This window comes from Manis javanica, chromosome X (genome assembly GCF_040802235.1).
Source record: "Manis javanica isolate MJ-LG chromosome X, MJ_LKY, whole genome shotgun sequence".
Lineage (NCBI taxonomy): Eukaryota > Metazoa > Chordata > Mammalia > Pholidota > Manidae > Manis > Manis javanica.
The window spans coordinates 23,475,532-23,494,387 of NC_133174.1; the positions used below are offsets into that span (position 1 = coordinate 23,475,532).

At 39.8% G+C, this 18,856-nt stretch overlaps 1 protein-coding gene across 4 annotated transcripts in view; it reads right to left on the reverse strand.

Moving 5' to 3' along the window:
• Positions 1-13,608, reverse strand: part of TAB3 (TGF-beta activated kinase 1 (MAP3K7) binding protein 3) — a 69,485-nt gene extending 55,877 nt beyond the window's left edge. For 3 of the 4 annotated variants that reach the window (XM_036992401.2, XM_036992399.2, XM_036992400.2), the window contains exon 1: positions 13,389-13,608. The gene's annotated coding sequence lies outside the window, so the exon portion shown is untranslated. Of the gene's footprint in view, positions 1-12,167; positions 13,073-13,388 lie in introns of those variants that run through there. The other variant, XM_017674649.3, reaches the window with a different exon arrangement.
• Positions 13,609-18,856: the final 5,248 nt, after the last annotated feature.

Below are 18,856 nucleotides of genomic sequence, written 5' to 3' on the forward strand. Positions count from 1 at the left end.
ATTATATCTATAAAAATTAATAGATATAAAATATGACCTCATATACGTAAAAGGTGAAGGGAGGGTAAAAATGTAATGCTTTCAGAATGTATTGTAACTTAAGCAACTATCTATATATAGAGAATGATGTCTATGAACCTCATGGCAACCACAGACCGAAAACCTATAACAGATACACAAAATGGAGAGAAAGAAACCCAAGCACAATACTAAAGAAAGTCATCATATCACAAGGGAAATGAGCAAGAGAAGAAAGGAACAGGAAAGAACTACCAAAACAACCAGAAAGCAATTAAGAAACTGGCAATAAGAACATACTTTCAATAATTAACTTAAATATAAATGGACTAAATGCTCCAATCATAAGAAATTACTGAATAGATTAAAAAACAAATACCAATCTACATAGTGTCTACAAGAGATTTGCTTCAGACCTAAAGACACATGCAGACTAAAAAAAGATATTCCATGCAAATGACAGTGAAAAAAAAGATGGGGTGGCAATACTTATATCAGACAAAACAGACTACAAAACAAAGCCTGTAACAAAAGACAATGAACATTACATAATGATTAAAGAATCAATCCAACAGGAGGACATAACAATTATAAATATCTATGTGCCCAGAAGCACTTAAATACATAAAGCAAATATTAACAGACATAAGGGGAGAAATAGGTAATAAAACACTCTTGATAGAGGACTTTAACACTCCACTTATATCAATGAATAGAGCACCCAGACAAAGTACTGATAAGGAAACAGTGGCTTTGAATGACATATAAGACAAAAGGGACTTAGCAGATACATACAGAACATCCTATTCAAAACCAGCAGAGTACACATTCTTTTCATGTGTACTTGGAACATTTTCCAAGATAGATCATGTTAGACCACAAAACAAGCCTCAATAAATTTAAGAAGACTAAAAGCATATCAAACATCTTTTCCAGCCACAAGTTTATGGAACTAAAAATCAATTACAGTGAAAACACTGAAAAAAAAATACCCAAAAATGTGGAGACTAGACAACATGCTACTAAACATCCAATGGGTCAACAAAGCAATCAAAGAGTAAATAAAAAAACACCTGGAGGCAAATGAAAATGGAAACACAATGGTTCAAATTTTGTGGGGTGCAGCAAAAGCAGTTCTAAGAGAGAAGTTTGTAGTGATACAGGCCCTACCTAAAAATAAAACAAAACAAGAAAAATCTCAAACAATCTAATGTTACACCTCAAGGACCTAGAAAAAAACATAGCCCAAGGTAAGTAGAAGGAAAAGGAAAAAATAAAGATCAGAGCACAAATAAATGGAGACTAAAAATAAACAAAATTGATAAAGCTTCAGCCAGACTTATCAAGAAAAGAAGAGGACTCAACCATCAAGATATGAATGGATGAAAAGATGTAGTACATATACAGAATGGAATATCATTCAGCTATCAAAAAAAATCCTGCCATTTGCAACAACATGGATGGATCTAGAGGATATTATGCTCAGTGAAATAAGCCACATGGAGAAAGACAAATACCATATGATTTCACTTATCTGTGGAATATAAAAACAAAGCAAAACAGAGGGAACAAAAACAGCAGTAGACTCATAGGCAGTGATAAGTGACTAGTGGTGACCAAGAGGGAGGGGCTGGGCAGTTGGGGGTGTGGGAGATAAAGGAGCACAGTAATTCACAATCACATAGGGACAGTACTACAGCATGGAGAATACAGTCAATGATCCTATAACATCTTTCTACATTGGCAGATAGTAACCACACTAGAGTGGGTAAGGACTTAATAATGTGTGTAACTGCTGAACAACTGTGTTGTACATTTGAAACCAATATAAGATTGTATATCAATGATACTTTAATTTTTAAAAATCCAATATGAAAATACCCTCCCCCACGAAAAAGAGGGGACTCAAATAATCAGAAATGAAAGAGAAGTTAAAATCAACAGAAATACAAAGGATTATGAGAGTACTATGAGTAACTACATGCCAACAAACTGGATAATCTAGAAGAAAAGAATAAATTCTTGGAAACCTACAATCTTGCAAGACTGAATCAGAAATAGAAAACCTGAACAGACTGATTACTAGTAACAAAATTGAATCGGTAACCAAAAAACTACCAACAAACTAAATACCAGGACCAGGTAGCTTCATAGGTGAATTCTACTGAACATTCAAAGACGAGTTAACACCTACCTTTCTCAAACTTTTCCAAAAAACAGAAAAGGAAGGAACACTTTCAAATTCATCAACAAAATGAAAAAGCAACCTACTGAAAGGGAGGAGATAGCTGTAAACAATATATCCAATAAAGGGTTATTATCCAAAATATAACAAACTCATATGACTCAACACGAACAAAATAAATAATCCAATAAAAGAAGGGGCAGAGAACCTCAGGAGACTTTTTTCCAAAAACATACAGAGGGCCAATAGACACATGAAAATATGCTCAACATCACTAACCATCAAGGAAATGCAAATGAAAACCACAATAAGCAATCACCTCACACCTGTTAGAATAGCTACTATCAAAAAAAAATAAAGGTGCTGGCAAGAATGTAGAGAAAAGGGAACCCTCCTACACTGTTGGTGGGAATGTAAATTGGTGCAGCCACTATGGAAAACAGTATGGGGGTTCCTCAAAAAAATTAGAAATAAAACTACTATATGATCTAGCAATTCTATTTCTAAGTGTCCATCCAAAGAAAACAAGAACACTAACTTGAAAAGGCATCTGCACCCCCAAGTTCACTGCAGCATTATTTACAATAGCCAAGATACGGAAACAACCTAAGTGTACATCAATGAATAAATGGATAAAGAAAAGGTGGTATATATAAATGATGGAGTATTATTCAGCCTTAAATAGGAAATAAATCTTCCCATTTTCAAGAACATGGATGCAGCTTGAGGACATTATTCTAAGTGAAAAAGTCAGACAGAAAAAGACACATATTTTATGATCTCACTCTATGTGGAATCTTTAAAAAAAAGAAAAAAAAGCTCAAGAGAGAGAACAGACTGGTGATTGCCCTCTGGCAGGTGGAGGGGTACAAACTAGGTGATAGGGGTCAAAAGGTACAAACTTAAAATTATACAATAATTAAGTCATGGGGATGTAATGTACAGCATATTTGAAAGTTGTTAAAAGCCCTTATCACAAGAAAAAAAATTTGCAACTACATATGGTGGCAGACTTTAACTAGACTTGCTGTGGTGATCATTGTGCAAAATATACAAATATTGAATCATTATGCTGTACAGCAAAAACTGTACCAATACAATGTTATGTGTCAATTATACCTCAATAATAAAAAAAGAAACTTGAAGTATACTATTACTATTTTAAAAATGGAATCTGTAATTTATAGCTTTCCCACAAAGAAAACTCTAGACCTAAATGGCTTCACTGAATTCTATATTTAAAAAAGAAATAAAAGCAATCTTAACACACTATCTTCCAGAGAATAGAAAAAGCAGGTATATTCCTTAACTCATTTTACAAGGCCACTAAAACCTAGCAAGGGCTATACAAGAGAACAAAATTAGAGGCTAATCTCACTCAAGAATACCCAAAATTCCTAAATAAAAGGAACATGATAATGACCAAACTAGATTTATTCCTGGAATTCAAAGTTGACTGAGCATCAGGATATCAACTGATATAATCTGATTCGAGGAGCAAAATTATATGATCATTTTAGCAGTAGCAAAGCATTTGATAAAATCCAGTATTATTCATGATATAAGCGCTTAGCAAACCAAGAACAAAGTGAAACTTCCTTAATCTAACAGAGTAACTGGGAAAAAATTAAAGCAAATATATTCAGTAGAGAAATGTTCAGTTTTCTGTTTGAGAAGGGGAACAAGACAATGGTGCCTTCTATTACCACTTCCACTCAGTATTATAATCTAAGTACTAGTCAGCACAGTAAGAAATAGAGTACAACGTGAAAGGAACAAAAAGACTCTAAAGATAAATTACTAAAAGTAATAAATGTTTAGCACAACTGCTAGATACACGGTTGATAAACAAAACTCAACTGCATTTTTACAAACAACAAAATGAAGTCTTTAAAAATTTACAATATCAAATATCTAGGAATAAAATTCTCAAAAGTTGTGAAAAACTTTATGGATGAAATTATAAACATTACTGAGAGAAAATAAAGAGGACCTAATAAAAGGAGCAGTATATCATGTTCATGAATTAGAAAATATGATAAAGATGTTAAATCTTCATTAGCCTAGGGAATGTAGCTTATAATATTACAATATCTTTGCATGGTGAAAGATAGTTAACTACATCATTTAGTAATGTAGATACCTGTTAAATCACTAAGTTGTTTACCTGAAGCCAATATAATACTGTATATAAACTATATTTCAAGAAGAAAAGAAAGAGAACTCCAAAAAAAAAATCAAAGAAATGTCAGTTTTTTCTAAATTGCTTTATAGACTGCATGCAAAACCAATCAAAATCCATACAGGTTGTGTGCGTGTGTGTTTGTGTTGTGTATAAAGTGACAAGATGACACTAAAAATTCATATAAATGTGAAAATGGCCAATGAGAGCCAAGATGCTCTCAAAGGACAACTAGGTCAAAGAACTTATTGTACTGAACATCATGACTTATGATAAAGCTGTATTAAAGAAGACAGTATGGTATCAGTGAAGGATCAATGGAATAGAAAAGACAGCTGAGAAACAGAACCACAGACGTAGGGATATTTGATTTCCAACAACAGTAGGGAAAAGACAGTGTGTTAGGACGACAAGCTATCCATGTGGGAAAAAAAATTATACTGTCCCCTTCCTCATACAAAGCACATAATAATCAAGTTTCGGTAGTTGCTAGATCTATATGTGAAAGCCAAAACAACAAAGCTTCTGGAAGATGAGAGAGACTATCTTCAAGACCTTGGGATAGGGAAGGATATTTTAAACTGAACCGGATACCTAGTTTAAAATAAAGGAGAATACCTATAAATCAGACTACATTAAAATTAAGAACTTTGGTTTACCAAAAGACACATTAAAAATGAAAAAGCATGCCCTTGCAACCAGCTCATTTCTAACACACAATAAAAAAACTTCTACAAATCAGCAAGTCAAAATAGGCAAGGCAGTAAATACATGACACTTTTTTTTTTTAAGGAATTCCACCCAAAGTAGTTACGGAAAGCACCTAGAAGAAGATTTAGTTATAAATACTGACACTTTCCCTGGGATTTACAAAGTAAAAGTTTTACTATACATTAACACTTAAAATTTTTTTTAGATGTCCATATTAAAGTAAACCAGTTCTCCCGTTCTTTCTCTAGTCAAAACTCGGAAGAAATACTTATCATTGAAAAAGTCCTGTTTAAGAAATCTTTGTCTACTCCAAGGTCACAGACATTCTCCAGAAACTAAGATATACCAACGTATGTGTCAATAGCAGAATACCTAGTGATGTATTCACACAGGATATACAATAATGGAAAGAATGAACAGTCTACAACTACAGGCAACATATAGATAAATCTCAAATTCACGTTGCCCAGAAGAATACAGTAAGATTCCATTTGTAAAGTACAAAAGTAGGCAAAACTAACCTGTGATGTTAAAAGTCAGGGAAATGGCTGAGGGGATAGGGTGGTAAGTGATCAGAAAGGCACACAAAGGGGCTTCTAAGTGGCTGGTAACATTCACTTTTCTTGATCTGGGTGCTGGTACACAAGTGTGCTCAGTTGGTGACAATTCATTGAGCTGGTCACTACTGATATGAACTTTCCATATATATATTAAACAATAAATTCTTTTTTAAGTGTGAAGGAGCAACTATTTTTCAAAATTGGCTAGGGGATATGAGAGCAAAAATGTTAGAAGTCCACTGCTTCACATCAAAGCACAGAAACCAAATAACTAACAAGAACTAAAAAAGCAGGTATTAGACAACACCCTGATTACCAAAAAAGTATTCACTGAGATGTCAAACCAACTAGTGACTCTCAAATTTACAGTAACATTGATTTGAAACTACTTGAACCCAAAAAGATAAATTGATTTATATCTAGATTTAGTGTCTGGTGTTGATTTATGAAGATATAAGACAAGCAACTTGATCTTAACAGGTTTTTATTAAGAGGATCTTTCAAATGTCCGAAGTGAACTAACAGATTCACACATCTAGTCACATCTCCTAATATTACAAATGAAGAAACCAAGGTCTTTTGAAGTTGGGTGATTTGTCCAAGGTCTTAAGCATCTCTCAGTAAGTAGAACAACTGAAGTTATTTAATTAAGTTCACCCCTCTCCCACTTTTCTGTAAATTCTAGGGGATTTCCAGCCACCAAGAGAATTTGTTTACAGGCAGTGTCCCTCAATACACACTGTATCAACTGAAACATTTTTATCCAAACATTACCAACTCAAAAGTAATTTCTTTTTCACATATAACTAATAGCCAAAAGCTATTTCTGGGGCAGAAAAGATAAGACTTTCTAAAAGTAATTCATGATGTGCAACCTAACTGATAACTTTATGTTTACTCTAAATGATGCCTCTGACATCAAACTTAAGGCATGTGTGACAATTTAGAATAATAGCACCTATAACATATGGTGCCCCTGAAAAAGAAAAAAAATGAAGCATGACTACAAACTAAAACCAATACATATAAACAAACAAGTGTGCTAAATTAGTGGCAATATATTACTGTACTAACTTAATATTAATTTCTTATTAAATCAATCACAAGTATTAAATTAATTTTTCCAATTCAGTCCAGTTAGCTTCTATATCCAATATGGAAAAAGTATGCTTTCTCTATAACTTTAGCACTTTTAAAAGGAAGAGTGAGTTGTCATTTTGAAGCTAAATCCATTAAAACTGAACAGAACATATATCAACCCATTTATTCCTGTGAAAACATATGTTTAAATTATAAAAATGCTTTCGTCTCTGCCCTTATCACCATAGCATTCTTTCCCCCTATCATAGATTTCTCTCCTTTTATTTCATACTGTAAAGTTCAGTGCCAAAATGAATCCCTAGACTTGCCCTCCCCAGGGGAAATACCTGGACTTTTGAGGACCTGCAGAAAACTTAAATCAGAAAATGGTTTTATGGCCACAGAAACTTATCTGGAGGTTTCAATAATATAAATTCAAACAATTAAAAAATGACTTAACAACTAAACACAAAACAGTATCCTGGAATAGATCCTGGAATAGAAAAAGGATCTCAGTGGGAAAACTGGTGAAATCAAATAAAACTGCAGTTTAGCTAGTACTAACGTACAACTATTACAGCTATTTTTGACAAATGTACCATAGTTACATTTATATGGGTGAAGGGTGTAGAAGAATGCTATACTATCTCTGCAACTTTTCTGTGAATCTACAATTATTCCAAAATAAAAAGCTTATTTAAAAAGAAATGTTTTAGCAAGAACTACCAAAAGTCAAGTCTGTACCTCAATTCTAACTCAATCCCCACAACACCTAAATAGGTGATGGGGCAGGTTCACAGAAGGGACTCTTTAAATGCTACCTATATCTCCAATATTACTAAACAAAATTAACCCCAGAAAAGCCTGTGGAGGGCAGGGGGGAGTGGGGAAGATGCTTACTTTAGGCAGGGATGAAAATGAAAAGCCATGAAACCATTTTTCAGTGGAAAGGAAGAACAATCCTATTTAAGCACAACAGATATGGGCAAGGAACAGCCAAGGAGAGAGGGATATTACAGAGGTCCTAAAACAGTAAAGCTTAACAATAAATACATAACATTCCTTATGCACTCACCTCTGGGCCAAGTGCTATTTTAAGTGCTCTGTATCTTTAACACATTTAACCCTCCCAAGAACCCTGTAAGGTAGGCAGTACTTATATCTACATTTTACAGATGAGAAGTTCTGTGATGGGAGAGAGATTGGAGGGCAACCACTCACTAGACTATACAGCCTACAGAGGAGCCTAGCCTGGGAAAAGCTCCTGCCTTCTAGAGACCAGGTCCCACTACTCACCCTGTCCTTAGCCTCCACCAGAGAAGAAAGCCCTCTGCCCAAGGCTTGGGAGTCTTTGCTAGGATCGTGGAGGAATGTGACTCCACCACCCCTATATTCAAGATTGTGTTCATAATCTTTCAGTACTTGATGCACTCAGTGCATATTCTTGTTGAGACACTATTATACATAGAAGTCAGTTTTTACAGTACTATCAGTCTTCAAATTCAGATATGTTGGGCTGGCCTGGGTATCTGAAGGCCTTATGTGACATTATTTCTGTGGGAAAATGCTGCTGATTTCCAAAAAGAAAGCCTTACAAATGGACCATTTAGAAACTGTAGCTCCCTCTACACAAAAACTCTGGCCTTGTAGATGTCATAATAAAAGGCACCGTGGTTATTCAAATAATCCAGTTTTGCTCATACATCAAAGTGGCACAGTTCCTTATACCTAACATAATAATGGTGTCACAAAAAAAATTAGCTCAGTATTTTATGGATTTCCTGCACTAGGGCCATTTTTGGATGTGCCCAGCAATGAATATATTGCTCTCCCTGGCCTCCCATAAGGTTTGCATTAAAAAATTACTACTGAATTTATATATAAGACAGCTAAAGTAGTAATAGTAGTAGTAATGATAATGACAATGTAGTAGGAACAAGAACTCTTTTTGAGCATTTACCACTGTTAGGCATGTTCTAAATACTATATGTCTGCTAGCTCATTTAATCCTCACAAAAATCCAATGAAGTTGGCTATTACACTATCCCAATTTCAAAAATGAGGAAACAGGTCACAGATTAAGCAACATGCCCAAGATCACAGAGCTAGTTAGTGTCAGAAGTAAGATTTGAACATTTGAGCATTTTAGCCCTAGAGATATTTTTAACCACTGCATTCTGTGTATAATTACATAATTGGGTAAATTCTTAAAATAAAGAGTGCTTACTCAAATGCATTTTTAAAACACAATGGGTTTAGAGACAAAAAAAGAAGACCAACTTTGCCTTTTATTAGGAATATGTTCTTCAACCAAGCTAAGACTGAACACAGTTATGGAGAACAAATTTAAAATGTAGTTTACTTTGCTTTAACCTCTTTGAAATCCCTCACTTAATTGTTTGAACATTACAAGCAGTGGTGACAGCGTGTAACTTCAACAACAGACTAATAAAACTTTATTTTTAAATCTTCAGGTAAAACAAATATCCTGGCCATGTTTACCATTAAGTGAACTAGGGTAAAGTAACTGCAAGGGTTCCAATACCCTTGAAAAGTTTTAAAACAGAAGCAAGAAATAGGGAGAACAAGATACTCCTTTTATGACAAAGCAGAACTCTGTTCTTCCCACAACACTGTAACATCTGCTGTAAGAAGAAACATTAACCTGAGATGGACTGAACTTCAACTGTATTTCAAAACATGTACTTTTATATTCAGGAATGCTTCACTGGCAGTTTAAAAATGCTATCAGTTTATCTCCAAGAAGAGCCATCTGATCGACATAACACATCTAATTTTGGATAGCTAAAGGTGTGCTCCCTACCATCCCACTAATTAACAAAAACTTCACAACCTCCAACAACTTCTGGAGAACAATCTGATTTTTAAATCATCCATTTGAATCTCAGAACTTGCCTTCCCTGGAAATGAAGTTCTATGTGCCAGTTTCCAAACCAGCTCACAAAAGCTTAAACACCCACAAATAAGGTTATAGAAGTATAATCAAATACTGAACCTATATGGGCAATGTTTCTGTGGGGAAACCCATTCAGCTTTCAACTTAGAATAAAAACAACTAACCGCACCCCACTCAGCCCTGGAAGAAGACAAAAATTCTTCCCTCCCCTAACTGGGAGTCTGAGCTCCCCTAGGACCACGGGCACAGGCTTCCATGACCAAGGCAGAGCAGGAGGACAGGCAGGAAGCAGGGCAGCCGGCAGTGTATTAGGATTCAGAGGTAGGAGGATAAACGGCAGAGCAGGGGTGGGATGAAGGCAGCAAGACCTACCTGGGAAAGGATGAAGGGTGGGATGGCAGCTAAAAGGAGGAAAAACTGTGGGGGTTGGGGTGGGCTGCCAAAGAGGGCGAGGAAACAAGACCTGCTCCAGCAGCAGATGGGCTGTTACAAACCTTCCTCAATACTTGGAAGAGGGAAGGAAAAAGAGAAACCTTGGCAAGGGTCTTGACACTGCCTCCTTCTATGCAGCTACTCTCATTCTCCTTTTCAAGAAAGGAATGGATCAAGGGGTCTTGTCCAGTTTTTGATCTCCCAGAGCACCGGGATTCGGAGAAGGGTAGCAGACTTAGAGGAGTTGCACTGCTCTGCTTGTCAGCATCCACTTGCCAGAAGACATCAGTGTGGCGAGACAAATGATTATTTGTGACCATGGTAATAAATTGAGGTTTATTATGTAGAAGGTATGAAAATCAACTTCTACATACTTAGGGGGCAATTTCCTGGTATCTTGTCTTTATATAGTGGCCATACAAATCATTTCAGAAAGGTTCTTTTATTTACCTGGTGAGAACTCACTCACTTACATTATCACCTGTCAAGTTTTTCACCCCAATAGCCCAAATGCCATGAGCAGTTATTTCACAAATAAGGAAGTATATTTAACTGTTTCTTGGAAGTACAACTACAATGAGAAACTTGCTCATTTTGACCAAACATTTCCCCTCAGGACTCCAAAGTATTCTTTCAAGGAAAGCTCCAAACTCCACATAACATAACCACACTCAGGTGAGTCTCAAGGAACATTCGGCTTTTTTCCTCTGGCCTCTAATGCCCATGTATCCATGAGCCATGGGTACTTACCTAAAAACCCCCTAACAATTTACTTCTTAAAAGATGAAACAGCAAACCCAAAATTCTGTACCTTTTCCAGAACTTCCAGGCAGAGATAATTTAACAGGTAAACCTAACCAAATGACCCACTGGAGGATGAATACCAGACAGCCTTAGCATCTTTTTTTTTAAAAAAATTTCATTCACTACTGTTACAGTTGAACTCGCTCTTGAGCAGAGGTAATGGCCAAGATGTCAAGCTCAGCAGTACATCAAAGATGCAAGAGCAGAAATCAGTCGGGGACAAAAGTGACCAAGGGCCATGCACTGTCAAGATGTTCCTGGTGGTTCACCAACATCTCAGATACTGCCTGGGAACCTGGAAGGTCTTTCACTCCCTAGCCCCATAGAACATTATGTTGGATCCCAGAATAGCTGCTATATTTTCTGCAAACTATCAATTGGGTCCAAAACCTCTGCACTAAATTTAAGAGAAGAAAACAGTGTCTGTTATCAGGTGCTCCACTTGTTGGAGAAGGTAGGTGGGTGGGTATGTGTATATGTGTCCAAGCTATGATAAAGCAAATTAAGAACCCTATAAATAGTTAGTATTTTATTTTAATAATGCAGTTTGAAAAAGTTTTCAGGACCAGAATAGACAAAATATTTTATCTTTGAAGTATCTTGGGCATGCTGAAACTGGAAGGCAAAGTTACTGAAACCATGTGAATTTCACATAGGTCACTACCAGATACTAGGAATCCTTATAATCAGCCCACTTCTGCTAAAATGTTACCTCTGACTAGAAAATGTACACATCTGAAAAGAAGAAAAAGCTTGAGATTATCTTTAGCCAAGGACACTGAAAGCTTTCAAGATTATCAACAGAACTGAAAGGTTTCTTTGTAACAAAATTTTGTTTTCATAAAATTTTTATCAGTCAGCACATACATTACATTTACTCAGAGCACAGAAAAACACATATTCTAGAGTAAGACACTTAAGTTTGAGTTCTAGCTCTGCAATTTACCAGCTATCTGACCTTCTTAGGAAACTTACTGATGAATACTGAAGGTTAGAGTCATTATCTGTACAAGAGCGTAACAATATCTTTAGCACAGGGTAGCTATGAGGACTAAATGCAATTGCACAAAACCCACCTAGCCCAGTGCTTGAATATACCCGATGTTAGCTCCCTTATCTCCCCAACACAAACTGTAAAGAGTGTGGTATCTATAATTTCCAGAAGACTGTGTCAAATAAATACATAGAAGAAAATTCAGAGTGACAGAACACAGACTATGTCCCATCAAATGGTAAGATGAAAATCACACATTTAGTATTTACCGTCACTAGTCTTACCTTGAATTAAGCCAGTTGTAAGGAAATGGGGGTGGCCGTGCTGGCTAAGATTGAAAAACTTCGTATCACATACTAATTTAAAATTATGTAGGTGTATATGCTTGCAATCTTCCAGTGTTCATAAAAAGACACCATCACAAAATTTATCATGGGTGATGATGCGCTTTGTAATATAATACTGAAAAAACGAAATCCCCGTCTCAGGAGCCCATTCTTGATCGAAATGTTTCTTCTTATAAATGTTCCTATATACTACTGCAAAACATTTGCAAAGAAATAAAGTAAATCCTCTTACCCTTCCAAAATGAAAAAGTGTGCACAAGAAGCTGTTTGTCAAATTGTTCTTTTCCACTCATTCTTGTTCTTTTACAAACCAGAAGTATATACACCACATGCCAAAATTACTGTGATGTACAAACATCACTTAAGAACACATGGAATTGACAGGCTGTCTGGACCAAAGGTGACGAGTTTTCTTAAGCAACTGCAATTACGTTTAGTAAAAACATATGCTTTTCATCAACAGCATGAACTTTTGACTTTACATGCAGCTTACTTTGTAACACACCTTGTCTCCCCATCCCTCCCCCCAAATCCTGCTTTTACGCACTTTAATGAGCTGGCAGACAGTACTAAACTATAGAACTCCAAGTGGAAATGACTCTAAACTGCTGGACCTCAGAGGACTGCTTGCTTGTGTGATCTTCTTTAAAAGAACACAGGCAATATTTTCTCCTTGCTCCACACCTGCCAACAATCATCTGTAAATCTCTTTTAGAACAATTATTACCATTACTACTAACCTTCCCCTTCTCTATCAACACCCTCAAAAGCCCCAACCTGGATGCTGCTAAGTCCTCATCGCCAAACGCCTTGCTGAGGCGTGAAGTCCGTCCACGTTGGTTCTCTCTTCGCAACGTCCAGGTTCTGGCGAGTAAGGACATCCCCTCCATCGGGGGGCGAAGGCTAACCGAGGCCCCCGGCCACTCCCACTCTCCTCGGCCTCCCGGGGCGTCTGGGGCGGGCACGCCCGGCCCTGCGCAGACCTCCCGCAGCCCCGCAGTTCCCAGTGTCCGTAGCAGCCCCGAGCCAAGCCGAGCCCCGGGACGCCCACATTCGCGCGCACGCCAATCACCCGGGCGCCGGGTCACCGGGACGACCCCGGGGCCGCCCCCGACACCCCAGCCAGGGCAGGTGCCGGGCCTCCTCGCGGACACTCACCCGACACCCACTGCTCCGCGTCCGCCGCTGCCGCAGCTGCCGCCGCCGCCACCGGCTAGCCCTCCCGCCCGCAGCCTGCTCCTGCGGGGGGTCCGGGCCGGCGCCGCTACCCCGCCCGACCCCCCTCGGGTGCGCACCGCGCAGAGCCCGGATCCGGAGAGGAGACACCGCCGCCGCCGCCGCCGCCGCCACCGCCCCCTTTCCTTTCCTCCCTCCTCCCTCAGTGCGTCCCTCCCACCGAGGCCCGCCTAGTATTTCCTGGATCCGGTCTCGGGGAGAGCTTGGCAAGCGAAACGCCGGCCTCAGGGTTCCCGTCGGGCGCCGTCGCTCGCCAGGTACAAAGATGGCGTCGCCGGGGACGGCCAAAGGCGATCTCGCGACGCTTCTCCCACAGCCACCGGAGGGCGGGGCCCACAATTAGGGCCGCCTGAGCGGGCTTCAAAGCAAACACTCCCCCATATCGGAAATGGGCAGTACCTATTACGGCGGAAATTTTTGCGCCTGTGCGCAGGCGGGCAGTGACGCATGCCCAGAAGGGTCCCTGAAATAAGACCCAACTCTCCGTGTTATACCTGTTTCCTCTAGAGGCGCAGTGCAGAGAGGGAGGGGCGGAGGAACCCGGAGTGAAAGCCAGGGTAGGGCTGGGCAGGATTTGGTGGCGAAGTGAAAGGTGCCCTTTAAGGCTCGGTCATCCCTCAAGAGCCCGAGCGGCCAACACACTTTGTCGTTCCCGGGAGTCCTCTAACCCTTATCTTCTTCCTACCCTCCCCGTCACCGAGTATTCTTTGCAAAATCTCAGCTGCCCCTTCATCCTGTTGTCGGTTTGCACTATTTATTGAAAGCTTGCTGTGGGCTTGTATCTGGCTCACAGCTGGCAGCCACAGCCCTCCTGTTTCTCACTTCACCATCTATCAAACTTTCTGTTTCATTTTGGTGCTACATGAGCTTTCAAATCACATACTGTTAATTGCTTCTGTTCTTGTTTTATTTTTCCTCGCTCATTCATTTTCATTCAGTCAAACGTGGGTTCAGTTTTCTTTGCGCCAGGTACTGAGGAAACACAGATGTGCTGTGACCTCAAGGAGCTATTGGCCTGGGGTGGAGATGAATGAGAAAAAAAAGGTGACAGTTCACAGTAAATGGTATGATAAAAATGGGTACACAGAGGAGTGACATACTGGGAGATGGGTCTCATGACATATGTCAAAAAGAAAAATTTGTTTGAGGGGAGTCTCACAGGCATATGATTTAGTCCAGTGAATCCAACAAGGTGCTGTCAGGAAAACAGACCACCCTGATTGTTTTAACAGAGAATTTAATATAAAGAACTGATAATCAGATAACTGAAGAAGCAAGAAGAGAACTCAGTGTATCACAGAGATAGCAACTGTAGGAAGCAGCTATTATGCCTAGAGCTAGATGGACCAACGGAAGAAATTCGGATTATTACAATTTAGACGTCTAAGTGAAGGGGTCTTGTGGAACTGAAACTCAGACCTCTGAGGAGGGAGCAGCAGCTGCTGGCACTGGTGTCTCTCAGCAGGACTCAAAATGCTGAGTCTGCCAAGTGTGAGGAAAACTGCACACTGGATCCAACCGGTTAGATCCAGTTTGGAAGGTAGTGTCACTGTCCTTCTGCAAGCTTCCAATCTCCCTCTAGCCTGGGGATGAGAATGCGACATGTAGAGTCAAACTGGACCCACATTCCAAAAACAGAGCAGCTCCAGTGTTGAGGGCCACTCGTTTTGGAAGGTGGATGTGGTCAGAAAGGCAGCCATTCACCTCTGGTACTAGTAGTAGGGACCATTGTCTTATAACACTCATGGCAACCCTGCTTCAAGTTCAGGGTTTCATACCAAACAGAGCTGCCCCAGCCAACTCATAAACCCATGAGTGAGAGATAAATATGCTTGTAGTATAGCACTGAAGACTTCAGCTTATTACATGACAACAGTGAGGAGGACTTAGTTTTCTTCTGTCTTCTTGCTCCACCATCCCTAAAGTGCTGTTCTGGTATATTTACTCTAGAATGGCTCAACACCACATCACATTCCAGTCATCAGACAGGGGAAGGCCCATCCATTTCCTTTAAGGACATGACCCAGAAGTTGTTAACATCACTTACGTTTACAACCTATCAGCCAAAACTTTATCACATTACCATATTTACCTGCACTGAAGACTGGGAAATACGGTCTTATTCTAAGCAATCTTGTACCTAGCTAAAAATTCTATAACTTTAGAAAAAAGGTTATAGGGAAAATCAGCAACCCCATGAAATAATAAAAACTTAGAACTTCATTTAAAGTGGTATCTTGTCCTCTTTCCCATTTGGGTCCTGCCAGTGCTGAGAAGCTTGAAGTTAAAGAAGCAAGTATAATCTCTTTCTGTTCCTTGGCCTTCTACTTCTCCTCCCCCATTTTGCTAACCACAGTTTCTTCTCCTCCAAGGATGAAGAGGGTGGGAATGGAGATGAGCAAATTATTGCTTTACAGGCAGAGCCATAAGATGACTTTGTCCTTTCTGGACATGGCAGATGCCTAAAATTGGCACTTCCTCTCTTGGTTTCTTTTGGGGGCTCTTCTTAGGCTCCCATTGGCAAGATTTGGTGACACATCCCAGGACACAAATGATGCTCCTGCTCTGTCTGGCCTCTCTCTCCTCAGCTCCTGGTCTCTCACTTTTTGATGTTGCTCTTAAGTCCTCCCTTGGTTGTCCATGCCTTCTATGTGACTGGCATCCAAATGTGGGCTCTCTCGTAGGGTGAGCATGATTCTTCAGCACCAACTTCATGGCCATGAAGTTCTTTGATATGGATTCAACTTCTTCAACCTTCTCAGCCCCTGCCTCTTGTGGAACACCTGCAACTTCTTATTGCCAGGATCCACTTACCCATTGGCGGAGCCTTTGGCAGGGCACAAGCAAGAGGCTCAAGCTTTTTTGTTTTCTGTGACATTCACCTGATCCATGGGAAACTCAAGAATCCTAGTCATGCTGACCAACAGACGTGCTGCCCTGTCATTGCTGCTCCAGCAAGCTTCCAGTCTTCAGAATTCTGGCAAGTGGCAGGCCGCAGGGTCTGTGCTGACTCTGGCCTGCAAACTCCAAGGATATATTTAGATCAGCTTTCCCTAAAATTGTCTGGGTTGGGCCTCCAGATAGCTGCAGTTCAGTAGCCAAGCAACTGTAGGGCGATACATCTTGAAGACATTTCTAACTCAGCTCTTGGAGGCCCCCTCACTTGGCTTTGCCTTCCCCATCAGGAGAGAAAAGCTACAACACTCCCTCAAAGATGATTACTAATAAAAATCTCCCTTTTAGTCTTTTTTTATTTAGGCTAGAGGAAGTATTTGGGTGATAGTCACACAACCAGTTTTGCCACCTGTTAGTGAGCCTTCAGGGAAGGGCCTCAGAGCTCACTTTAGAATGTGGTAAACTCAGCATGTATTTCTTTAGCTGTATCAGATTATCAGATACATCTTATATACTATTTCAGATATTTTTGGCCTCACGTCTTGTATCTATCACCACATAACAAACCATTCAAAAACATAAGAGTCTAAAATAATAACCATTTTATTTGCTTATTATGCAGTAGGTCAGCAATTTAGGTTGAGCTCAGTTAGGCACCCCTTCCTCTGGTCTCACCCAGGGTAGCTCATGGTGACAAGATAGTGGCTATTCATGGGACTAGCAAGGGCTTCCTCTCACCAAGTCACCACACATCCATAAGGTATGGTCTAAAAACTAAGAAGTTAGCTGAGCCTTTAATGGGCCATTTCATTAGTCTGACTCCTGAACAATGAGGTATATGATGAAACCAGTGGTTCTCATGGTCATGTGCAACTCCTTTGCAGTAACATAGGTCCCTTGGTTTTAGGCAATACTGTATGGGATACCATGTCAATAGATGACATTTTTTTAAACTCTTGAATGGTAGTACTGCTGGGAGAACTGTAGATAGGAAAGGTGAACTCATAATGAGAGAATGAATCAGTTCTGGAAAGAATGAATTGCTGTCCCCACAGTCACACACACACACACACACACACACACACACACACACACACACACACCATGTGAAAGGGATCCAAATTAATCTGTCTGCCCAAGTGGCTCACTGGTCTCCTTGAGAAATGGTGCCATACTGTGGCTCACTGTTGGTTTTTGCAGGTGTTGGGTTGGGTCAGCAGTAGCTAATTGAGCCTTAGAGAGAGGGAATCCTTGTTGGACCTGAAGAGTGAGCCTGCGTTCCATTGACAGGACCTTGCACTCCCTTCTTATAGAGGAAGCATGCAAGGAACCTTGTTGAACCTTGTAGGTAATAGACTACTTGGGCTGCTTCATACCAGGCAATGTGGATTTGGGGTGTCAGCTGTTCATAGGCAGTGTCTGGGACCTTGAGGCTAACAAGATGTTACAGTCCTGTGAGAGGAGGAGGTCCCATGGAAAGGTGAGTTTGGGTGCAGCCCGTCCCTCTTGGAGAAGGGCAGATTTCTGGTTCCAGTTAGCTTTTTGCCTGTGACCCAGCATCATGAGTTCTTGGGATCACTTTCAGACAAATGTGCTCTCTGTAGCAAATATTCTACTTAAATCATATTAATTTTCACTTCTGTTGTAAATCCTTTCTTTGATTTTTACTTTGTGATTTGGTGATTCTTAATGGGAAAGGGGATCCTCATAACTTGAAGTTTTCCCTATATTCCACTCCCTAATTTGCTTCCCACCTAAACTTCACTTAGCAATTGCGCCTGTACTGGCCAGGACCCTAAATAATGAATATGTCAGAACACCTTCTGAGCTTGCTAGAACTAAGGGCAGCCTCCTCTAATTTTCCCTATCAGAACAACAAGGAACAACCGAATTGAGTTCTCTTATCCAAGACACTTAAAAAGGAAAAATAAAATTACCATTCAGAGGACAAAAAAGAAAGAGACACTAGTTGCCCATCACCCGTACCCTTTCATCCCTGGTGCCATGGCAGGATATGCTTATTATCTCACATTTCGGCATTCTTTGACTTGGGAGTTGTGTCACTGGTGGTGGACAATGGGTTAGGGCTCCTCCTGAAACATAATCTACCTATACCCACAAGGACTTTTTTGGGAACAAGTCCAAAGAATAGGATTGGGTCTCAGGCCATCATTTGAACTGGATGGATATGATACACCAATCTCAGCAACTTTAGCTGGTGACCAGGATTAACCCTGTCATACCCCTCCCTTTCCCTATAAGTCCCCACTCCTAAACATCTGTGCCCCCATCCAGTGGACAGTTCCCCATTGGTTCATTTCTACAAAGGCTGTCATCTCAGGAGTCATAACCTATCTCTTGGAAGAAAAAGATTAATTAAAATTGATTCAACATCTCTTTGCTGTTTGTAATCAAAATTTAATTAATACTAGGAACAAAAATATTTAGAGGGCCAGTTCTTTTGACCAGTACAAAGTAATCTCTAATTCTCTTTC